Here is a 26,613-nt window from a genome sequence, read left to right as displayed (position 1 = left end):
CTATGGGAGCTTTGCTGTTCTCAGGTGGGCACCAAGCCTGGGGGCAGAGGCAGGCATATAGAGTCATGAGAACTGTGGTGGTTCTTTACGACTTCAAAGATGGTACATCAAAGACCAAAGTAGAATGTGGAGCCAAATGTGTTGGTGTATAGAGAGGGGGATCTGTTCACGACAACAGGCTTTTCCACCATATGATCCAGGAGCTCCTGGAGATTGTTCTACTTGCTGTAGGCTGTACATATTTCTGTCTGATTATCTGCATTTTCTTTCTTTATGGCTGGTGGGATCTTGAACTTACAGCAGTGACAGATGTTAAAATTATAAATTCCAGGGTAATTGCTGCGTAGGACAAACTTCTTCATTTTATGTGTATTTGCATCAAACCAGATGTGTACTCCAAGAGTGAAATAATTAAAAATGAAATAATTAAAAAAAGTGGTCATGGCCCTTAGGTGGAACTTGCTTATAAGAGCAAGCATAACAAATTTTCATCTTGTCTTCACATTTATAGAAAACCTTGTGTGGAGAGCCAGGCATGCTAAAAACATCTTGGCAGGCATCACCAAAATATACTGAAATTTCAAATGCCCACTTCTTGGCATCTGCCAACAGGCTGGTTCCAACACCTGCAGCAAGTAGATAAAGTTGTAAGTCTGAGGGTCCAGTTCCAGCTCGAAGAACATGTACACTTTCACTATAAACATTGTCCAGGACACAGCTCAGGGCCATCGCAGGAGCCTTGTGTCCTGTAGGCTGTTTCCATAGTAGATATACATTTGTTTTACAGTTGCTCTGTGTTGTATTTGGACAGAAAATAGTCCATGGGCAAAACTGGGCTCATACTTGGGAGCCTGAGTCTAGGAGTCTGAAAAGAATAAGGCAGTACTCTGAAGTTGTGGTGGAAGTGTTGCTCAGCAGAGTTGTACGCTCTAGGATGGATCACACCCAAAGACTGGTAGGAGCTATGGCCTTAGAACCAAAATGCACTCCACAATATTTTAATTTTACTTTAGTGTAGTCATATACTTCACACACCTTAAGTCTCTGATTGAGAACATCAATCAAAAGTTTGATCCTGTCCAGAGTCAGGTTAAGAATGAGATCATACAATTTGGGACATGCTCAATTGGACTTGCCCCAAATGGTAGAGTTAGAAACGTGCCAGGGGATTCCATTTCAATCCCATTAGGTGGCATGTACCAATGCCATCTCACTAGTCCAAGTGATCAATTTCTGTTCACAATTGATCATAATGATAGGTCTAAGAGGCAAAGGGATCACATAAACAAGACAAGTGTCTGCAAATACTAACTGACAGAATTAAAAAGGAGAGAACGATCCAACATGGTAAGCGGCATACACAGCAGACTCATAGAATGGCAGATGTCCTAAACAGAACTCTGGCCTCAGAATCAGCCCTTAAGACATTCAGATCCGGCTGAAAAGCCCATGAGAGTATTTCAGGCATGGAAAGCCAACATGCTCTGGCAAAAAAATATGAAATGACCTAAATGAAAGATCTCTGTGAGTGAGATCCCAGTAGAAAGAACAGGTCATCAAAGAAGGAGGTACCTTTCTCTGAATGGAGGAGTAAACTTCCACTCTGACTATGACCTTGTCTAAATAAGATCAGAGTTTGCAAACTCAAGAGGCTTCCATAGCCTTGGAAACTCATGACAAGAGCCTAGGGTGATTACTGACACCATAAACAAGAGTGTCAGTTTGTTAAGTCAACAACATGAGTCACTGTGCACTTACTCCCCATGTAGGATCTCTGTCCTTAATATGCTGTACATTGAGATTTAATGGTATAACTAGTACTCAAACAATATTTTTCACTTTGTGTTTCTATGTGGGTGCAAACTGTTGAAAACTTTACTTAATATATGCTAAATTGATCTTCTGTATATAAAGATAATTGAAAATGAATTTTGATGTGAATGGAATGGGAGAGGGATCGGGAGAGGGGAGGGTTGTGGATGCGAGGGAAGTTATGGGGGGGAAAGCCATTGTACTCCATAAGCTGCAGTTTGGAAATTTATATTCATTAAATAAAAGTTAAAAAATGAATGAGATCATAACTTAAAGGCGACAATTGTGGGCAGTCCCTTGCTTCCCCTACTAATAAAGTTTGGAAACCAGAAAAACAAAACCTGCTACAATGTGTCTTCTACTTCCAGCCTGCGGCTTCTGCTTCATGACTTTGGTTGAAAAGAAACTCTTTCCAGGCTTCAGTAGAAATACCTGTTGGTTGCAGAGAACCTGGACATTTTTCTTCCTATTTAATTCCTCCAAAATTCAAAAACTACTTGTGAGTGCTTTTTGTTTTTCATGACAATGTGATTGTTCATGCAACTTCCATAGGAATCTGTTTTCTTCATAATAGGATACAACTGGAATCACACATATAAAACCGTACTCAGAATACATGATTTTAAAGTTTCACAGCCATATAATAAATAAATAAGACTATCACTTTTTTTTTGACAGGCAGAGTGGACAGTGAGAGAGAGAGAGACAGAGAGAAAGGTCTTCCTTTGCCGTTGGTTCACCCTCCAATGGCCGCCGCGGCCGGTGCACCGCACTGATCCGATGGCAGGAGCCAGGTACTTATCCTGGTCTCCCATGGGGTGCAGGGCCCAAGCACGTGGGCCATCCTCCACTGCACTCCCGGGCCACAGCAGAGAGCTGGCCTGGAAGAGGGGCAACTGGGACAGAATCCGGTGCCCCGACCGGGACTAGAACCTGGTGTGCTGGCACTGCAAGGCGGAGGATTAGCCTATTGAGCCGCGGCACTGGCCAAGACTATCACTTTTGAATAGGCCCTATTAGCTGAGAAGATTAGATGTTGCAGTAAAAAAAATGGAAACTGCCTTGATTAGGCCTCCTAACTTTGAGAGTTTTCTAAATCTGAGATTATATGGTAAACAACTTCTCCTACTGCACTTGTACAGATAGTCAACCCTCAAACTATAATGCAGTTCACATTACATTAAACTCTATTTATTGTTTTTAAGATGAAATTCAATTTATTATGTTCTTTTTGATGTTTGTTTTGTATTATGCTTTTTGAGATATATGCCTGTGCCCTGTCAGCATTCTTTAGAAGTACAGGTCCCACCAAAATAATGCTGGTGCATCACTTTTTTAAAATAACGTTTATTTATTCAAAAGACAAAGGGGGAGAAGGAAAGAGAGAGAGAGAGAAAGAGAGAGAGAGAGAGAGAGAGAGAGATCTCTTCCACCTACTGGTTCACCCCCAAATGGTTACAACAGTTGGGGCTGGGCCAGGTTGAAGCAAGGAGCCAGAAACTTCTAGGTATCCCACATAGGGTGCAGGAATTCATGTATGTGAGCCATCATCTGCTGTCTATGAGGCACATTAGTAAGGAGCTGGTTCAGAAGCAGAGTAGCCAAGACTTGAACCAGCACTCCAAAGTGGGATGCAGTTATCCTAAGGGGAGGCTTGAGCTGCTGTGGCACCCTTGCCCCTGGTACAGCCCTTTGAAATGATGACTGTCAGCTACAGAACAGATAAAGTTAAATTTGACAATGGGCTGTAGGTACAGTTAGCCTAAGAACAACTCCTTCTATAACCTATTTGTTGCTTGAACATGGCTAAAAGAATTTCTGACACTAACTCCTGGTGATTAATAACTTTCTCTCTGGTGTGAGGCCAATGGCCAGCACAGGTCCATTCTGGCAACAAAGGTCAAATACAATATAGCTACAGAATGATGATTGACCACAATGTTGTCAAAGAAAGATCTCTTTCAAAAGGGGATATATAAAAGTTCCTTACTGAAGTGCTAAAAAATGACTTTTGCATTTTTTTTTTTTTTGTAAATGAGAAGTAAAAGAATCAGGCTGAGCCTTATTTTGGGTTTATATACAATTTTTCCCCTCTAAAATTTGCCGATGTTTAGCTCAATACTTCCTGGAATGTATCCCTCTAAAAATTTAATTTCTAAACTCATTTGATACTTCAAAAGGAAGAACAATTAAGTATATGAAAAAAGGTGAGACATGATTTTGGTAAGTGAAATAGTGGGATATGTGAAATACGTTTTGTTCAAGGGAAAAAAGAGTAATAATTTTCCTAAAGTAAGATGTGTGATATTCATTGAGAAAGAGGAAAAGTACAGAACAATCAGGTAAAAATGTTATAAATCGTTTATAACATATAAATCTTATGTGAAATCAACTGGAAAAAGTTCAAAGGGAATTATTGATATGAATTTCTGAAAGTTGAGCTTTAATATCAAAGGTACCCTGACACAATACTAGAATTTGATTCTCTGTGTCAAAACAACAAGTTTTCTTAAAATATTGATGTTTTAGTAAATATTTGCAAGAAACTTTGATCTTTAATTTTGAAATCTGTTTACTTTTACTATTGCAAAACTGCAATGGTGAGGGTTTGACATAAATTGGCAATCCCTTCAGACTCCCCATTGGATTCTGTTTTGGCCAACCAAAAAAATGTTGATAAATAAAAGGATCTTAGAATTAATAATTGTTCATGTAGGAGTTTATGTATGCAAGAAAACAACCACATGAATTAAAAAAGCAAAAAACAAAACAAAACAAAACAAAAAACCAAAAAGCCCAACCCTCCTCACCTAAATCTGTTGCACTGTTTTTCCAGTGTCCCTGATAAAAGGGAGGGAACTGGTTGTAGTCAACCATGTAATATGAGCCTTCACAGATCAACTCAGACCTACTGTACAGTTAACTATAGTTCATTATAATGTTAAATGACACACCTCCAATGAGGTTTTGGTAGCCATCTTGGAACATTTGATGTATGTAAAGATATGATTTGTCGAGGCATATACTCAAAGGACTTTCTTTTTTTTAAATTCTTTTTTAAACTTTTATTTAATGAATATAAATTTCCAAAGTACAACTTTTGGATTATAGCGGCTTTTTCCTCCTATAACCTCTCTTCCACCTGCAACCATCCCATCTCCCACTCCCTCTCCCATCCCATTCTTCATCATGATTAATTTTCAATTATCTTTATATACAGAAGATCAACTTAGTATGTACTAAGTAAAGATTTCAACAGTTTGCACCTGCCCAGAAACACAAAGTATAAAGTACTGTTTGAGTACTAGTTATACCATTAATTCACATAGTACAACACTTTAAGGACAGAGATCCTATGTGGGGAGCAGGTGCACAGTGACTCCTGTTGTTGATTTAACAATTGACACTCTTATTTATGACGTCAGTAATCACCCAAGGCTCTTGTCATGAGCTGCCAAGGCTATGGAAGCCTCTTGAGTTCACAAACTCTGATCTTAGACAAGGCCATAGTCAAAGTGGAAGTTCTCTCCTCCCTTCAGAGAAAGGTACCTCCTTCTTTGATGGCCTGTTCTCAAAGGACTTTCTTCACAACCATCTTCTAAACCTATTATGTTCTGTTGCTTTGTCTCACTGAGTTCTACCACAATTACCTCAACTGCAGACATTCCCACAAACTCTGTATGGGGAGATTGATTTGGGCCTCAATGTTACTTTCCCCTTTTTTTACTATGGGTCTGTAATTGATAGTAAATGTTCTTTCTTAGAAGATAAACCTAATATTTTTATTATAGCAATAGTAACTATGCACAAGCAGGGAAACTTGCCTGATACATCAGCAGCCTGAGATGAAAAATGAGAGGAATTTGAAGAAAAATATAAAAAAATTACTTAATAAGAATAAACATGATAGGTTTTCAAGATGACCAAAAAGAGAAGCCCAGTATTAGCCTTGTTCTCCACCGAGAGGACCCAAGACAACAACATCTTGTGGTGAGTACCTGAGGAAGACAGTAAAGGACAGTAAAGGAACAGTGAGATCATTGTAGAACAGCAAGACAGAAAAGCATAGATAGATGAACAAAACCAAATAACAACTGAATCACACTATGGCCAGGGTGATTCCCTGTTGCAGGAGAAAAGGTGAGCAGCCAAGTATTTCCAGAGCCCATGTGCAAAAATACCTTATGTGGGCATCCTTGCTAGATAGAAATTCAGTCACCATAGTCCAGAAGCTCAGTAGGGACTCATGTTGTTCTCTCCCCATAATCCTCAGAGGACAGACTGAGGCAGTGTGGCAACAGCTTAAGAAAGGAGTCACTGGGAGATTCCATACTGCACTAGGAGACAGAAGCTCCTACATATCATGATGTAGCTCATGAATCTTGGGATTCATGAAAATGAATGAAGCTTCACAGATACAATTGAGCCCAACATCAAGGATGACCACAGCACCATAGCCCAGACAACACTCTGCACCTCATGAACAGTGGGAACATGAAAGCTGGGTTATCAAGCCCTTAAGATTCTATAGGGTACCTGATCTTCAGACTTGAGGATCATCCTTTTCCCCCTCGTTCTCTTCCCTCAACTGCTTCTCAAAACTTCCCTCATTGATACTGGAACTTGTGCACACTGACTTGGACAGGGTTCCGATGGCACTGCTCAGTCTGTCCAATATGGTTCAGAGCTGCCTATGCACTAGGGATGGTTCTTGTAGTAACGTCTGATCATGAAATAGAGAATGTGTACATGCTCTGGATAGTGTGCACATTTGGGAGAATGAACATAATTGGGAAAATGTACATGTTTCAGCAGTATAGATGCTCTTTTTTTCAAAGACTTATTTATTTGTTTGAAAGGCAGAGTTACACAGAGGAAAAGGACACACACACACACATACACACCCCGACACAGACACAGACACAGACACAGGCACAGACACAGACACAGACACAGCAGATTGGTCTTCCATCTACCAGTTCATGCCTCAAATGGCCGCAATGGCCAGGGCTGGACAGACTGAAGTCAGGAGCCAGGACCTTCTCTCAGTACTCCTACTTGGGTTTGAAGGCACAAGTTTTGGGCCATATTCTGATGCTTTCCCAGGAGCATTAGTAGGGAGTAGCATCAGAAGTGGAGTAGCTTGGACTTGGACTTGCACCTATATTGGATGCCAATGTTGCTGGCAAAAGTTTAACCCACTATGCCACAATGTCAGTCTTGTGAAGGTGTTCTTCACACTGAAATCACTCTGGACAATTTGTCAAGCATTCTCCCAACACCAACCTAGTGAAGGTTCTGCAGCCTGAGCTCCACACTCCTCAGATCCAGCACCTCCTACTACTAATAGTAGCCTTGGTTTCTGTGCTGTACCCATCACATTGGGCTTTTGACCTTCCCACAAACAGCTGAGCTCTATTAGCCTGCTGCCCAGTGGTCTGGCTCAGGATTCTCACATACTATCTAGATCATTAGTTGGGGGTTTTGATCCAGGGTTTCTGTGCCTACCCTGGTCCAGGTAGGGGTTCAGTGCTCTGGGTCTTCCCATGGAACTATCAGATTTATGTACCTCTCCAAGGCTTCAGCTGGGGTTTCTAATACCCACCCTGTTCAATATGTGCCCATGCAGAATGACCTGAGATTACTTGGTCTGATGTTGCAAATCCAAAATCACACTCAATATCAACCACTTTCAGATAGCATCTGCTGGACTCTCCGCTCCTACCCATGATTTGCGCTACTCTTGGGCATCTTGGAGCTAGGTTCTGGCTGGGAGGCCAATGAATTCAGCCTACTCCCAGTGTCACCATGGATCTTGCAACTCCAGCTCTTGACTTGAATAGTGCCTTGGGTCTGTGTAGCAGGCCCACATATATCACCAGAAGGGCCTGCTGTTAAGAAATTCCTGATTCTAGTTTTTCCACTGGGAGAGATGGCTAAGGACCAGCCTGACAGGGACCACAGCAGTTATACTTGGCCACATGAGTATTCTAGATTCTCACTACTGCTATCATCAACTGTATTTCCAAAAGGTATGGGAGACTGCACTATGTGGGCCAATTAATATAAAGACAGAATAGTCAATCAAACTGATACTAAAGGTATATCTAAAAGAAAAACTCTTGGCCGGCGCCGCGGCTCACTAGGCTAATCCTCCGCCTAGCGGCGCCGGCACACCGGGTTCTAGTCCCGGTTGGGGCGCCGGATTCTGTCCCAGTTGCCCCTCTTCCAGGCCAGCCCTCTGCTGTGGCCAGGGAGTGCAGTGGAGGATGGCCCAGGTGCTTGGGCCCTGCACCCCATGGGAGACCAGGAAAAGCACCTGGCTCCTGGCTCCTGCCATCGGATCAGCGCGGTGCGCCGGCCGCAGCGCGCCGGCCGCGGCGGCCATTGGAGGGTGAACCAACGGCAAAGGAAGACCTTTCTCTCTGTTTCTCTCTCTCACTGTCCACTCTGCCTGTCAAAAAAAAAAAAAAAAAAAATTAAAAAAAAAAAATCTTAAAAAAAAAAAAAAAAAAAAGAAAAACTCTTCAAACCATAGAAACCACTCTCTAAAGTGACAGAAACAGCTAATCCCTGGATGTACAAAATCAATGCAAGAACACAATAAATAAGAAAATACATGTCAATATGGGCCCCCAAGGGAATAAAATGATTGTTTAGTAGCAGGTCATGAAGAAAAGGAGATTGATGAAATGTCTGATGAAAAGTTGTAAAGAAAAATAAAAAAAAATTTAAATAGATACAAGAGAATATAGGTAAAGAATTAAATAAAAAATCAAATGTGTGGTATGAATGAGAAATTCAGTGAAGAGATATAGATATTAAAAATAACAAAATAGAAACATTAGAAAGGGAGAAATAAATAAATCAAATAGAAATATAGTTGAGAGACTAAAAAATAAATTAGATCAAGCAGAACAATGAATACATTTTACTTATTTATTTGGCAAAGGGATATAAGGAGAGAAAGATAGATAGATAGATAGGTAGATAGATAGATAGAATGATCTTCCAATCACTCACCATATGGCAACAATGGCTGGAACTGGGCGAAATCAAAGCTAGAAGCCCAGAACTCCATCCAGGTCTCCAGATGGGTGTCAGGGGTGCAAATACTTAGAGCATATTACACTGGTTTCTCAGGTACATTAGCAGTAAGCTGGATCAGGAGTGTACAGCCAGAACATGAACTGACACTCTGATATGGGATGCCAGTGTTGCAAATTTCAGCATAATCTACTATGCCACAATACTCGTCCTGAATTTCCAGTATTGAACAGGTCTTCTGGAGTATCTCAACTAGACCAGACAGGAAGGAATAGGAATTAAAAATTAAAAGAGTGTTCGGGATCTCTGGGATACCATCAAGTGAACCAATATTAGAATTTTGGGAGTTCCCAACAAAACAGAGAAAAGGAGTGGCTTTGCAAACCTATTTCATGAAAAAATTGCTGAAAACCTCCCCAATTTCAAGAAAGATGTGGGTGTCCATGTAGGATGCTCTGAGAACCCCAAATTGATGTTATCAGAAAAGAACACCATGATCCATTAAAGTGAAACCTTCGAAGTACTATACAAAGGGTAATTCTAAAATTTATAAGAAAAAATATCAGGTCAATTATGAAAAAAAGATTATTGTTTATTTTAAATGGAAGGGGGGGAGAGAGGGAGAGGGAGTGGTAGAGGGAGAGAGGGAGAGAAAGAAATCTCGATCGATCATCCATCTTCTGGCTCACAACCCAAATGCCTGCAATTGCTGGAGTTGGTCCAGGCCAAAGTTAGGAATGAAGGACACCAACTGGTTCCCTTGCTGACAGGGTGACAGGGGCCCAAGAACTTGGATCATCTTCTTTTGTCTTCCTGGGGCATTATCAGGTAGCTGGGTCAGAAGTGCAGCAGTCAGGATCCAAATTGGCACTCCAATGTGGGATGCTGGCATTTTAAGTGGAGGCTTAAACTTTGCTCTGCTACAACTCCATCCCCCAGCAAGCTTTTGAAAAAAAAATTTATTTAAATTTTTAATTCATTTTTAAAAGATTTAACATACAGTTCTAAGAACATAATGGCAATTTTTAAAAGAATTCCCATTATATTAACAGCAGATTTTTCAACAGAAACTTTACAGAATTGGAGGGAGTGAGGAGTCTAAACTCTGAAATGAAAAAAAATAAATGAAAGCAAAAAGTCCCCACCTAAGCAGAATACTTTACACAGAAAGACTATGATTCACAAATGATGAAAACATAAAGGAAAGCAAAATATGAATAATCCATCATCACCTGACCAGCTTTTCAAATAATACTTAATGGATCCCAGTGTACAGAAACTAGAAAAGGCAACCTTCATCATGAAAGTGATGAAATTACGAAACTTACTAGAAAAAGAACAATTATACTCAAAACAAAGAAAAGCAACTTTAAAAAAATGGCTGGACAATGTCATTATTTATCAATAATAAACTTGAACATAAGTGAAATAAATTCCTCAACTAAAATATGCAGACTAGTTTAATAGATAGAATAAAAACAAGACTCAAATGTGCTGCTTACCAGAATTGCACTTCACTAGTAAAGACACATAGACTAAAAGTGAAAGAAAGAAAAAAGATATTTCATGCAAAGGAAGTAGAAAAACAGTAGGAGTAGTTATACTTATATCAACCAAATTAGAATTTAAGGTAAAAACTGTTAGTTGACACAAAGAAGATCACTATATAATAATCAAGTGCCTAATTAAACAAGAAGATATGACAACTATAAGTGCATATTCACCTATTGTCAGATCACCCAGTTTTATAAAAAAAGGTTAGTAAATCTAAGGGGAGAAATAAGCTCCAATACAATAGTCTTAGAAGACTTCAGCACCACATTTTCAATAAAGGACAGATTGACCAGACCAAAAAATGACAAATAATAGAAGAGATCTATACTATAGACTGAATGGACCTAATACACATTTACAGATCATTCTATCCCATAATTGAGAGATGAGAATACAGCTCTACTCATTAGCATGCATTGCATTCTGTAGGATAGATCATGTACTAAGCCACAAAATAAATCCCAGCAAGTTAAAAAAATTGAAATCATATCATACATCTTTTTGATCACAATAGAATAAAGCTTAAAATTCACAACAAAAGAATCTCTTGAAATTATAAAATACGTGGAGAATGAACAATATGTTACTGAATAAACAACGAGTCATTAAAAAAATTTAAAGGGAAATTTTAATAATTACTTGAAACTGATGAAAAGGAACACACAATGTATCAAAGCTTACAAGATACAGCATTAGCAGTGTGTAAGAAGAAAGTTTATAGCAATAAGACTCCACATCAAATGAATGTAAAGATATATAAAATATAAGTGAGCATCTCAAGAATTCAGAAAAATAAGCTAAACTGCAAATTAATAGTAGGAGTTATATAATAAAAATTAGAGAAGAAATAAACAAAACAGATATTAAAATGATGCAAATGATTAATGAGATGAAGACTTGGTTCTTTGAAAAGATAAAATTGGTAACCGTTAGCCAGCCTAATGAAGAAATGCAAAGACTGAGTCAATAAAATAAAAAATTAAAAAAGGAGATATTACATCTGAAGCCAAAAAATACAAAGAATCATTAGAAACCTTTCTGAACAAATCTATACTGACAAATTGGAAAACCTAGAATAAATGAACAAAAGTCTGGAAGTGTATACTTACCCAAATTGAATTATGAAGACACACAAAACTTGAACAGACCGATAACCAGTGATGGCATTTGTATCAGTTATAGAGTCTACCAACAAAGAAAAGCTAAGGATCAGATGTTTTCATGCTGAATTCTACCAAACTCATAAGGTCGAACTAACACCAGTTCCCCCTAAACTACCAACAAATTGAAAGGGAGGGATCCCATCTAAACTCACACTAAGATGCCAGTATTCCATTAATTCTCAAATTAAAGGAGGATAACACAAGCAAAAGAAAACTATAGAAAATATTCCTGATAAACACAGTTGCAAAATTTTCAACAAATTACTAGAAAATAAAATCCAGTGACACATCAAAAGGATAATTCAACCTGACCAAGTAGAATTTATCTCAGGGTTTCATGCATGGTTTAACATACACAAATCAATAAATGTGAGATTTTTCACGATTATATTGAAGCATACACAAAACAATAAATGTAATACATCACAGCAACTGAATGAAGGATAAAAATCATATGATCTCCACAGATGCAGGAAAAACATTTGATTAAATATAACATCCATTCATGATAATAAAAAAGCCACTCATGAACAAGTTAGTCATAGAAGGACACACCTTATCACAAAAATAGACTGTATATGACAAGCCCACAGTCAACAACATATTGAATGTACAAACGCTGAAAGCAGTTCCACTAAAATCCTGAACCACACATGATGTCCACTCTCACAATTCTTATTCAGTATAGTTTTGGACATTTTAGCTAGAGCTTTTAGGTAAAAATAGAAATGAAAGACATATGAATAGGAAAGAAGAAAGTTAGATGACATGACCCTATATATAGAGGAACCAAAAGATATGCAAAGGGATGGATAAGTGATCTAATAAGTGAATGCAGCAAAGTTTCAGGAAATAAAATCAACACACAGTGTCAGCACTATTTTTATGCACCAACACTAATCTTGCTGACAAAGAGCACATTCACAACAGTTAACAAAAATCATATACTTGGAATAAATTTTATTTTGTGAATGACTTCTACAATGAAAATTATAAAACACCAATGAAATACATTAAAGAAGACTCAAAATTGGGAAGACCTGCCATGTACATAGATCACAAAAATTAATATTTTCAGAATGCCCAAAATGTCCAAAGCACTCTACAGATTCAATGTAGTATCCATCAAAATACCAATGAATTCTTCATAGAACTAAAAAAAAAAATCCTAAAAGTCAAATGGAAACACAAAAGGCAAATAGCCAAAGCAGTCATTTTTTCCTAAAGGTTCATTCATTTATTTGAAAGACAAGAGAAAGAGAACTATATATATATATATATATATATATATATATATATATATATATAGAGAGAGAGAGAGAGAGAGAGAGAGAGATTTCATTTGCTGGTTCCCCAAATGACCATAACATCCAGGACTGGACCAGGACTAAGTCAGGAGTCAGGAACTCCATCTGGGTATCCCACATGGGTGGCAGGGATGCAGGTGCTTGGATATTTGTATACTGACTTCCCATGTGCATTAATAGGAAGCTGGATGGGAAGCAGGTCAGTTACCAGTTTGGCAATCTGGTATGAGATGCTGACATCACAAGTGGCGATTTCACTCATTGTACCACAATGCTGGCCTCTGAGAAACCAATCGCGAACAATAATAGCAAAGATGGAGGTATCACAATACCAAATTTCAAGGCATACTATGGGGCTATTGTAACTCAAATTGTATGGCACTGTCATAAAAGTAGACACATACATCAATAGAACAGAAAAGAGATCTCAGAAATAAATCCAAGCATTTACAACCAATTTGTCTTTGACAATGATGATAAAAGCACTCTCTGGCCAAAAGACAGTCTCTCCTACCAGTGGTGTCAGGAAAACATCAATGGACAGATCGTCTTTATAGAAAATCCACAAGTCTGAAATGAGACCTCTCTCTTATACCCTTTACAAAAATAAAGTCAAAGTGGATCAAAATCTAAATATGAGTCTGGAAACCATGCAACTACTGGGGGACAATACAATGGAAACACTCCATTTTACTGGCGTGTGAAACAGTTTTTTGGATGAGACTCCAGAAGCATAGGTAGTAAAATAAAACTAGACAAGCAGAATTATATCAAACTAGGAAGCTTCTGCACAACAAAGGAAACAATCAATAGAGTGAAGAGTGGACCAATAGAAGGAGAGAATATATTTTCTTTTTTTTAAAATTTATTTTATTTATTTGAAAGGCAGGGTTACAGAGAGAGGTGGAGACACGGGGAGAGAGGTCATCCATTGGCTGGTTCACTACCCAAATAGCTGCAATGACTGGGGCTGGGCCAGGCTGAAGCCAGGAGCCAAGGGTGTCTTCTGGGTCTCACACATGGGTGCATGGGCTCAAGTATTTGGGCCATTCTCCATTGCTTTCCCAGGCAAAGTTAGCAGGAAGCTGGACTGGAAGTGGAGCAGCTGGGACTTGAACCAACTCCCATTTGGAATGCCAGCATTGCAGGCTGGGGCTTTAACCTGCTGGTGCCCTGTAATTAGGTGTATATACATTGATAATCGTCATATCTTCCTGTTGAACTGAGCACTTAATCATTATATAGTGCCCTCTTTGTCTCTCTTAACAGTTTTTGTGTTAAAGTTTATTTTGTCTGATATTAAGATGGCTATGCCCACTCTTTTTTCATTTCCAGCCTTTCACTTTCAGCCTGTATGCATCTTTGTTGGAAAGATGTATTTATTGTAAGCAGCAAATAGTTGGGTTTTGTTCCTCAACCCAATCAGCCAATCTGTGTCTTTTAACTGGAGAGTTGAGGACATTAACGTTCAATGTGACTATTGATTAGTAGTAACTTTGCCCTGCCTTTTCCCAAAGATATTTTCTAATATATGCTTTGAAATTCCTGTGATCTTTTTACTGTGAGGTTTCCTTCCTTTACCTTCTTTCATATTGATGACTGTGTTTCTGTGTTATTGTGAATAGTCCTGCAAAACTTATAAGTTGCAGGTAGCTCTTTCATGGGTTAACTTCTTTTTCTTTGGATGTATTTCTAGTCATATGGTTGATCTATTCACAAATAAGGCAGATATAATCAGTAACCAATCAGCAAAATGACAGATGTTAGTTTTCAATCTATCAATACTAGCATTGTATATAAAAGATTAAGTTCCCCAGTCAAAAGATAGAAGTTCACTGAATGGATACAAAACCAAGACCCCACTTCATGCTGCCTATGAGAAACACACTTCACAAATAAAAACACATATAGACTGAAAGTGAGGGGCTAGATCAGCTATGCCAGGCAAATGGTAACCAAAACGCAGAAGCAGTAGCTATCCTCAGATCAAATAAAGTAGACTTTAAACAAACTGTAAAATAAGACAAAAAAGGACATTTTATTTGGATAAAAGGATTGATTCAGCAAGAAGATATAGCAATAATAAATGTATTCACACCCAATACAAGAATACATAGCTATATACTGAAAATATTGCTAGACCTAAAGGCCTAGATAGACTCCAGTACAATAATAGGTGATTACTTCAACACCCCACTTTCATCAATGGATAGATCATCTTGATAAAAATCAAAAAAGATGAATCAGAGTTGAATCATACTTTTGAATCAATGGACCTAACAGACATTTACAGGACATTTCAGTCAAAAGCTACAGAATACACATTCTTTTCAACACATGGAACATTATCTAGGATAGACACAAATCAAGTCTCAGTAAAATGTTAAAGAGAAAGTGAAATCATATAATGTATTTTCTAAGATTGTAAAGGACTAAAACCAAAAATCAACAAAAGAAACAATAGAATATTCACAAATATTTGAGAATTAAGCAACGTGCTACTACATGACCAATCAGTCATTTTAGAAACCAAAAAGGAAATCAGCAATTTTCCTAAAATAAATAAAAATGAAAGCACAAAGTATCAAAACCTAGGGGACACAACAAAGCAGTATTAACAGGGAAGGATATACCATTAAGTGCTTATATTAAAGAAGAGAAACATCTCAAATAGATTATCTAATGATGTATATTTTTAGGAATCTCCACATTATTTTTAAATTTGCATTACAAACAATAATGTATTCTGGTTCCCTTTTCACCACAATTAAATAACATTTGTTATTTTTGATTTCTGGATAATAGTCATTCTAACTAAAGTGAAATGATACCTTAATGTGATTTTTGCTTGCACTTCCCTAGTGGCTAGTGAGACCAAGTATCATCATTTATACTGCTTTTAAAAAATGTTCATTCAGGCTAGCCCCACGGATCACTAGGCTAATCCTCCACCTGCTGCACTGGCACCCCGGGTTCTAGTCCTGGTCGGGGTGCTGGATTCTGTCCTGGTTGCTCCTCTTCCAGTCCAGCTCTCTGCTGCGGACTGGGAAGGTAGTGGAAGATGGCCCAAGTCCTTGGGCCCTGCACCCGCATGGGAGACCAGGAGGAAGCACCTGGCTCCTGGCTTCGGATTGGCGCAGCGCCGGCCATAGCGGCCATTTGGGGGGTGAACCAACGGAAAAGGAAGACCTTTCTTTCTCTCTCTCTCTCTCTCTCTCTCTCTCTATCTAATTCTGCTTGACAGAAAAAAAAGAAAGCAGAAATGCTTATAAAAATGTTCATTCAAATCATTTTCCCATTTCTTAACTGCATTGTTTTGTTGTTGATGAACTTCATATGCTCCTTACATATTTTGGATGTTAATATCATATCAGAAGCATGGACATAATTTCAAAATATATTCTCCTGTTGTTAAGGGGCTTAAAGGGAGACTTAGACTCCAATACAATTAGTACTGAGGGACTTCAATACTCCACTCTCAGAAATAGACAGATCAACCGGACAGAAGATCAACAAGGAAACAGAAGATTTAACTGATACTATTGCCCAAATGGATCTAACAGCTATCTACAGAACTTTTCATCCTACACTTAAAGAATTTACATTCTTCACAGCAGTACATGGAACCCACTCCGAGATTGACCACATGCTAGCCCATAAGGCAAGTCTCAGCAAATTCAAAAGAATTAGAATCATACAGTGCAGCTTCTCAGACCACAGAGGAATGAAGTTGGAAATTAGCAACTCAGGAAACCCTAGAGCATACGCAAACACATGGAGATTGAACAACATGCTCCTGAATGAACAATGGGTCATAGAAGAAATCAAAAGAGAAATCAAAAACTTCCTGGAAGTAAATGAGGATAACAGCACAACATATCAAAACTTATGGGATACAGCAAAAGCAATGTTAATAGGAAAGTTTATATCAATAGGTGCCTACATCAAGAAACTGGAAAGTCCTCAAATAAATGAGCTTTAAATGCATCTCAAGGATCTAGAAAATCTGCAGCAAATCAGACCCAAATCTAGTGGGAGAAGAGAAAGAAAGAGAAGAAATCAATAGGATTGAATCCAAAAAAAATTATAAAAAGTCAGCCAAACGAGGAGCTGGTTTTTTGAAAAAATAAACAAAATTGACACCCATTGGCCCAACTAAAAAAAAAAAGGAAAGACCCAAATCAATAAAATCAGAGATGAAAAAGGAAATGTAACACCAGGCACCACAGAAATAAAAAAGAATCATCAGAAATTACTACAAGGACTTGTGTGCCAGCAAACAGGAAAATCTATCAGAAATGGATAGATTCCTGGACACATGCAACCTACCTAAATTGAACCAGGAAGACATAGAAAACCTAAACAGACCCATAACTGAGACAGAAATTGAAACAGTAATAAAGGCCCTCTGACAAGGAAAAGCCCAGGACCAGATGGAGTCACTGCTGAATTCTATCAGACATTTAAAGAAGAACTACCTCCAATTCTTCTCAAACTATTCAGAACAATTGAAAAAGAAGGAATCCTCCCAAATTCTTTCTATGAAGCCAGCATGACCTTAATCCCTAAGCCAGAAAATGATGCAGCATCCAACGAAAATTACAGACCAATATCCCTGATGAACATAGACGCAAAAATCCTCAATAAAATTCTGGCCAATAGAATACAACAACACATCAGAAAGATCAGCCACCCAGACCAAGTGGGATTTATCCCTGGTATGCAGGGATGGTTCAATGTGCGCAAAACAATTTATGTGACACACCACACTAACAGACTGCAGAAGAAAAACCATGTGATTATCTCAATAGACACAGAGAAAGCATTTGATAAAATACAACACCCTTTCATGATGAAAACTCTAAGCAAACTGCATATATAAGGAACATTCTTCAATACAATCAAAGCAATTTATGAAAAACCCATGGCCAACATCCTATTGAATGGGGAAAAGTTGGAAGCATTTCCACTGAGATGTGGTACCAGACAGGGATGCCCACTCTCACCACTGCTATTCAATATAGTTCTGGGTGTTTTAGCCAGACCTATTAGGCAAGAAAAAGAAATTAAAGGGTACAAATTGGGAAGGTAGAAGTCAAACTATCCTTCTTTGCAGATAATATGATTCTTTATTTAGGGGACCCAAAGAACTCTACTAAGAGACTATTGGAACTCATAGAAGAGTTTGGCAAAGTAGCAGGATATAAAATCAATGCACAAAAATCAACGGCCTTGGTATACACAGGCAATGCCACGGCAGAGAAAGAACTGCTAAGATCAATCCATTCACAATAGCTACAAAAACAATCAAATACCTTGGAATAAACTTAATCAAGGATGTTAAAGATCTCTATGATGAGAATTACAAAACCTTAAAGAAAGAAATAGAAGAGGATACCAAAAAAATGAAAAATCTTCCATGCTCATGGATTGGAAGAATCAATATCATCAAAATGTCCATTCTCCCAAAAGCAATTTATAGACTCAATCTGATACCAATCAAAATACCAAGACATTCTTCACAGACCTGAAAAAATGATGCTGAAATTCATGTAGAGACGCAGGAGACCTCGAATAGCTAAATAATCTTTTTTTATTTTTATTTATCTTTTTTTATTTTTAAAAATTTTTTTTAACTTTTGTTTAATGAATATAAATTTCCAAAGTATGGCTTATGGATTACAATGGCTTCCCCCCCATAACGTCCCTCCCACCTGCAACCCTCCCCTTTCCCACTGCCTCTCCCCTTCCATTCAGATGAGGATTCATTTTCGATTCTCTTTATATACAGAAGATCAGTTTAGCATACATTAAGTAAAGATTTCAACAGTTTGCTCCCACACAGAAACATAAAGTGCAAAATAATAGATGATTTTTTAAATGGTGATGAAATCAGATCAGACCTATTTTCATGTTTAATCCCAGTGAGAGTCAAGTTGGGAATTGATAATTTCTTCTTCTTTTTCTTTTTTAACAGAAGATCAGTTTAGTATACATTAAGTAAAGATTTCAACAGTTTGCACCCCCATAGAAACACAAAGTGAAATATACTGTTTGAGTACTCGTTATAGCATTAAGTCTCAATGTACAGCACATTAAGGACAGAGATCCTACATGAGGAGTAAGTGCACAGTGACTCCTGTTGTTGACTTTACAAACTGACACTCCTGTTTATGGCATCAGTAATCTCCCTATGCACCATCATGAGTTTCCAAGGCTATGGAAGCCCCTTGAGTTCTCCGACACTTATCTTGTTCAGACAAGGTCATAGTGAAAGTGGAGGTTCTCCTCCCTTCAGAGAAAGGTACCTCCTTCTTTGAAGACCTGTTCTTTCCACTGGGATCTCACTCACAGAGATCTTTCATTTAGGTGTGTTGTTGTTGTTGTTGCTTTTTTTTTTTTTTTTTTTTTTGCCAGAGTGTCTTGGCTTTCCATGCCTGAAATACTCTCATGTGCTTTTCAGCCAGATCGGAATGGCTTTAGGGCTGATTCTGAGGCCAGAGTGCTGTTTAGGACATCCGCCATTCTATGAGTCTGCTGAGTATCTCGCTTCCCATGTTGGATCACTCTCCCCTTTATTTATTCTATCGGTTAGTATTAGCAGGTACTAGACTTGTTTATGTGCCCCCTTTGACTCTTAGTCCTTTTATTATGATCAATTGTGAACTGAAATTGATCACTTGGACTAGTGAGATGGCATTGGTACATGCCACCTTGATAGTATTAAATTGGAGTCCCCTGGTATGTTTCTAACTCTACCATTTGGGGCAAGTCAGCTTGAGCATGTCCCAAATTGTACGTCTCTTCCCTCTCTTATTCCCACTCTTATGTTTAACAGGGATCACATTTCAGTTAAATTTCAACACTTAAGAATAACTGTGTATTAATTACAGAATTAAACCAGTCATATTAAGTAGAACATACAAAAAAAAAACTACTAAGAGGGATAATGTATTAAGTTGTTCATTAACAGTCAGGGCTATGCTGATCAAGTCACCATTTCTCATAGTGTCCATTTCACTTCAACAGGTTTCCTTTTTTGTGTTCAGTCAGTTGTCACCGATCAGGGAGAACATCTGGTATTTGTCCCTTTGGGACTGGCTTATTTCACTCAGCATGATGTGTTCCAGATTCCTCCATTTTGTTGCAAATGACTGGATTTCGTTGTTTCTTACTGTGGTATAGTATTCTAAAGAGTACATATCCCATAATTTCTTTATCCAGTCTACTGTTGATGGGCATTTAGGTTGGTTCCAGATCTTAGCTATTGTGAATTGTGCTGCAATAAACATTAGGGTGCAGACCGCTTTTTTGTTTGCCAATTTAAATTCCTTTGGATAAATTCCAAGGAGTGGGATGGCTGGGTCAAATGGTAGGGTTATCTTCAGGTTTCTGAGGAATCTCCAGACTGACTTCCACAGTGGCTTGCCCAGTTTGCATTCCCACCAACAGTGGGTTAGTGTCCCTTTTTCCCCACATCCTCTCCAGCATCTATTGCTGGTAGATTTCTGAATGTGAGCCATTCTAACCGGGGTGAGGTGAAACCTCATTGTGGGTTTGATTTGCATTTCCCTGATTGCTAGTGACCTTGAACATTTTTTCATGTGCCTGTTGGCCATTTGGATTTCCTCTTTTGAAAAATGTCTATTGACATATCTAAAGACATGTGTCTTTTAACTGAAGAGCTGAGGTCATTAACATTCCAACACCCCTACCTTACACCTTACACAAAAATCCACTCAACATGGATTAAAGACCTAAATCTACGACCTGACACCATCAAGTTATTAGAGAACATTGGAGAAACCCTTCAAGATATTGGCACAGGCAAAGAATTTCTGGAAAAGACCCGGGAGGCACAGGCAGTCAAAGCCAAAATCAACTATTGGGATTGCATCAAATTGAGAAGTTGAGAGTGAAGAGACAACCGACAGAATGGGAAAAAATATTTGCAAACTATGCAACAGATAAAGGGTTAATAACCAGAAATAGAAACTCCACAAAAACAAAACCAAAAACCCACTTAAGAGATGGGCCAAGGACCTCAATAGACATTTTTCAAAAGAGGATTCCAGATAGCCAACAGGCACATGAAAAAAATGTTCAAGGTCGCTAAATAATCTTGTGCAGCAAAAACGAAGCTGGAGACATCACAATACCAGATTTCAGGACATACTACAGGGCAGTTGTAATCAAAACAGCATGGTACTGGTACAGAAACAGATGGATAGACCAATGGAGTAGAACAAAAACTGCAGAAATCAATTCAAACATCTACAGCCAGCTTATATTTGATCAAGGATCCAAAACCAATCCCTGGAGTAAGGACAGTATATTCAATAAATAGTGCTGGGGAAATTGGATTTCCATGTGCATCTTCATGAAGCAAGACCCCTACCTTTCACTTTACACAAAAGTAACTCAATGTGGATTAAAGACCTAAATATATGACCCAACACCATCAAATTATTAGAGAACATTGGAGAAAACCTGCAAGATACAGGTACTGGCAAAGACTTCTTGGGAAACACCCCAGAAGCACAGGCAGTCAAAGCCAAAATTAACATTTGGGATTGCATCAAATTAAGAAGTATCTGTACTGCAAAAGAAACAGTCAAGAAAGTGAAGAGGCAACCGACAGAATGGGAAAAAACATTTGCAAACTATGCAACAGATAAAGGGTTAATAAACAGAATCTACAAAGAGATCAAGAAACTCCACAACATCAAAATAAACAGCCCACTGAAGAAATGGGCCAAGGACCTCAACAGACATTTTTCAAAAGAAAATAAAATGAAATGGCCAACAGGCACATGAAAAAATGTTCAAGATCACTAGCAATCAGGGAAATGCAAATCAAACCCACAATGAGGTTTCACCTCACCCCGGTTAGAATGGCTCACATTCAGAAATCTACCAACAATAGATGCTGGCGAGGATGTGGGGAAAAAGGGACACTAACCCACTGTTGGTGGGAATGCAAACTGGTCAAACCACTATGGAAGTCAGTCTGGAGATTCCTCAGAAACCTGAATATAACCCTACCATTCAACCCAGCCATCCCACTCCTTGGAATTTACCCAAAGGAAATTAAATTGGCAAAGAAAAAAGGTGTCTGCACCTTAATGTTTATGGCAGCTCAGTTCACAATAGCTAAGACCTGGAATCAACCCAAATGCCCATCAACAGTAGACTGGATAAAGAAATTATGGGACATGTACTCTATCGAATACTATACAGCAGTAAAAAACAATGAAATCTGGTCATCTGCAACAAAATGGAGGAATCTGGAAAACGTCATTCTCAGTGAAATAATCCAGTCCCAAAGGGACAAATATGTTATCCCTGATTGGTGACAACTTACCAAGCACCAAAAAGGAAACCTGTTGAAGTGAAAGGGACACTATGAGAAACAGTGACTTGATCGGCCCTTGTCCTGATTGTTGATGAACAACTTAACACTTTATCCCTTTTAGTATTTTTTTGTTCTACTTAATACTATTGGTTGAACTCTGTAATTAACACACAATTATTCTTAGGTGTTCAAATTTAACTGAAAAGTGATCCCTATTAAATATAAGAGTGGGAATAAGAGAGGGAGGAGATGTACGATTTGGGACATGCTCAATCGGACTTGCCCCAAAAGGTGGTGTTTGAAACATACAAGGGGATTCCAATACAATCCCATCAAGCTTGCATGTGCCAATGCCATCTCACTAGTCCCAGTGATCAATTTCTGTTCACAATGACCATAATGATAGGATTAAGAACCAAAGGGATCACATAAACAAGAATAGTGTCTGCAAATACTAGCTGATAGAATAAAAAAGGGAGAGAATGATCCAACATGGGAAGTGGGATACACAGCAGGCATTCAGATCTGGCTGAAGAGCCCATGAGAGTATTTAAGGCATGGAAAAACAAGACACTCTGGAAAAAAAAAAAACCTAAATGAAAGATCTCTGTGAGTGTGATATCAGTAGAAAGAATGGGCCATCAACGAAGGAAGTACCTTTCTCTTAAGGGAGGAGAGAACTTCCACTTTGACTACTACCTTGTCTAAATAAGATCGAAGTCAGCGAACTCAAAAGGCTCCCATAGCCTTTGCAACTCATGACTAGAGCCTACGGAGATTAGAGATTACTGATGCCATAAACAAGAGTGTCAAATTGTTAAGTCAACAACAGGAGTCACTGTGCACTTACTCCTCATGTAGGATCTCTGCCCTTAATGTGTTGTTCAATGTGAATTAATGCTGTAACTAGTACTGAAACAGTATTTTATACTTTATGTTCTGTGTGGGTGCAAAGTTTGAAATATTTACTTAATATATACTAAATTGATCTTCTGTATATAAAGAGAATCTAAAATAAATCTTGATGTGAATGGAATGGGAGATGGAGCAGGAGATTGGAGGTGTGTGGGTTGGAGGGAAGTTATGAGGGGGGGAAGCCATTGTAATCCATAAGCTGTACTTTGGAAATTTATATTTACTAGAAATGTTTAAAAAAAGATAACAAAATGAAAGTTCCCAAATAAGTGATCTAATGATGCATCTCAAAGACAAGTAAAACAAGAATGAACCAGACCCCAAATCAGCAGGAGGCAAGAAATGATTAAAACAGAATTAAATGAAACTGAAACTAAAATATTTACCAAAGATCAATGAATCATGAAGTTGAATTTTTTGATAAGATAAACAGAATAGATGATACTTTAGCAAGACTTATAAAGACTAAAAAGATAAAATAATTTATATGAATAAAATTAGAGATGGAAAAAGAAAACTTTACAACCAACAGCACTGAAATAAAAAGGCTCATAAGAAACTACTGTAAAAACTATGTGCTAACAAACTTCAGGAGCCTCAAAGGGATGGATAAATTCCTGGGTATATATAATCTATGAAGATTTAATCAAGAAGATTTAGAAAATCTAAACATACCTGAAACATGCAGTGAGACTGAAGCAGTAATTAGAGGTCTTCAATCAAGGAAAAGTACAGGACCTAATGGCTTTACACTGAATTCTACAATACATTTAAAGAGGAGCTAACTCCAATACTTTTCAAACTATACTAAAATATTGAACAGGATGGAAAACTGCCAAAGTTTTTACAAGACCAGAATAATTCCAAACCAATACAAAAATATGACACATAAAGAACTTACAGACCCATATATTTGATAAACATAGATGCAAACATTTTTAGTTTTTAACAGATTCAGTGTGCTCTGTAAATACAGTTCTAAGAACATAACAATATTCCTTTCTCTCTCTCTCTTTCCCTCACATTTTCCATCCTATCCCTTTCTTTCTGTCTTTCTTTTAGTTTCCAATAAAACACATTTTAAATTTACATTACAGTAAAAAGGTTTAATACTTCATGGAATAAGAAGTTTATTTTTTAAATTTTATTTTAAGTTTTTTTTAAATGAATACAAATTTCATATGTACAGCTTTTAGGGATATAGTGTTTCTTCTGCCCATTCCTGCCCTCCCATTCCCACTCCCATCCCACCTCCCACTCCTGCTGCCATTCTTTTCCATTAAGATTCGTTTTTAATTGACTTTATATACAGAAGACCAACTCTATACTAAGTAGAGATTCCAACTATTTGCACCGCCACAGACACATGAAGTATAAAGTACAGTTTGAAGAAAAGCTTTATTGTTAATTCTCATAGTACACTTGATTAAGGACAGAGGTCCAACTTGGGGTGCAAGTGCACAGTGACTCCTGTTGTTGATTTAACAACTGAAACTCTTATTTATGATGTCAGTGATCATCTGAGGCTCTTGTCATGAGCTGCCAAGGCTATGGAAACATTTTGAGTTCACAAACTCATCGACTTTTAAACAGGACCATATGCAAAGTGGAAATTCTCTCCTCTCTTCAGAGAAAAGTACCTCCTTCTTTGATGGCCCCTTCTTTCCACTGGGGTCTCACTCACAAGATCTTTCATGCAGAACCGTTTTTGCCACAGTATCTTGGCTTTCCATGCCTGAAATGCTCTCATTTTGTTTTCAGTCAGATCTGAACACTTTAGGAGCTGATTTCGAGGTGTGAGTGCTGTTTAGAGTGTTTGTAATTCTGAGTCTGCTGTGTGGACTGCTTCCCGTGTTGGAACTTTCTCTCCTTTGTAATTCTATCTATTGTTACTACCAGGTGCTTGGTCTTCTTTATGTGATCCCTTTGACTTATGGTCCTATCTATATGATGAACTCCATACTTAATGTGGTCACTGTATCACATAAGATGGGATTAGTGCCACCCAGTTAAATGGGATTTGGAGTCCCATGGCAAGTTTTTAGCTTCACCCTTAGGGATAAGTCTGTGGGAATGTGTGCTGATCTGTACAGCTCCTCCCTCTCTCTTTCCCACTCTTACTTTTTAACTGGAATCTATTTTCAATTGACTTAGTACATCTATGCTTAATTCTATGTTAAGTAAGGAGTTCAATCAGTGGTATTAGGTAGAGAAAAAAATAATAATAAATAAATAAAATGAAATAATAAACTGTTCGTCGACAGTCAAGACCAGGGCTGTTCATGTAATTGCTTCTTCATAGTGTCAGTTTCACTTCTACAGGTTTCCTTTTAGATGATCTGTTAGTTCTCACAGATCAGGGAGAACACATGGTATTGGTCCCTTTGGTTCTGGCTTGTTTCACTAAGTGTGATATTTTCCAGATTCATTCATTTGGCTGTAAATGACCAGATTTCATGTTTTTAAACTGCTGTGTAGTATTCCATTGAGTACATATCCCATAGTTTCTTAATCCAGTCTTACGTTGATGGGTATTTAGGTTGATTCCATATCTTGGCTACTATGAATTGAGCTGCAATAAACATGGAGGTGCAGATGACCCTTTTATTTGTTGTTTTCATTTCCTTTGGGTAAATTCTGAGGAGGGGGGTGGCTGGGTCATATGGTAGGAGTAGATTCAGATTTCTGAGTTATCTTCAAACTGTCTTCCACCGTGACTTTATCAGTTTGTATTCCCGTCAACAGTGGATTAAGCTACCTTTTCCCCACATCCTTGCCAGTGGGAATAAGAAGTTTAACGGCCGGTGCCACAGCTTAATAGGCTAATCCTCTGCCCTGCGCGCTGGAACACCCGGTTCTAGTCCCGGTCGGGGCGCCGGATTCTGTCCCGGTTGCCCCTCCTGTCCAGCTCTCTGCTGTGGCCCGGGAGTGCAGTGGAGGATGGCCCAAGTCCTTGGGCCCTAGTCCTTGGGCCCTGCACCTGAATGGGAGACCAGGAGAAGCACCTGGTTCCTGGCTTTGAATTAGTGTAGTGTGCCAGCCACAGCGCGCTGGCCGTAGCGGCCATTGGAGGGTGAACCAACGGAAAAGGAAGACCTTTCTCTCTATATCTCTCTCTCACTGTCCACTCTGCCTGTCAAAAAAATAAATAAAAAAAAAGAAGTTTAACAAGTAGAAAACAAAAAGACCCTAGTTTATCAGGTTCAAGAAGATATTCCAGTCTGCTCCCTCTCTCTTTTTTTCTTTGGGGACACTCAACTTTTTATTTTAGGAGAAAATAGAAAGGATACAAATGACCAGCCAGGGCTGCACACGGCAAAGTCTGGAAGGGTCCTGAGTGCAGGAGCTTCTGTCTCCATAGAGTGGGAATGCCCCACACCCAGCATGTGGGTGTGCTCACCAGCCTATAATAGCTCCAGGTTGTGCTGTCCAGGGTCTTGTTGAATGTCGACATAGGCAT

The 26,613-nt window shown here is 38.4% G+C and overlaps 1 pseudogene; it reads right to left on the bottom strand.

Moving 5' to 3' along the window:
* On the bottom strand, positions 1 to 26,613 carry LOC100358954 (phagosome assembly factor 1-like; annotated as a pseudogene).

The sequence above is a fragment of the Oryctolagus cuniculus genome, chromosome 5 (genome assembly GCF_051225735.1).
Source record: "Oryctolagus cuniculus isolate XC-2025 breed Fujian yellow rabbit chromosome 5, ASM5122573v1, whole genome shotgun sequence".
NCBI classification, from domain to species: Eukaryota; Metazoa; Chordata; class Mammalia; order Lagomorpha; family Leporidae; genus Oryctolagus; species Oryctolagus cuniculus.
Note: the sequence above shows the minus strand (reverse complement) of the source record. Positions and strands in the feature narration are given on the sequence as shown.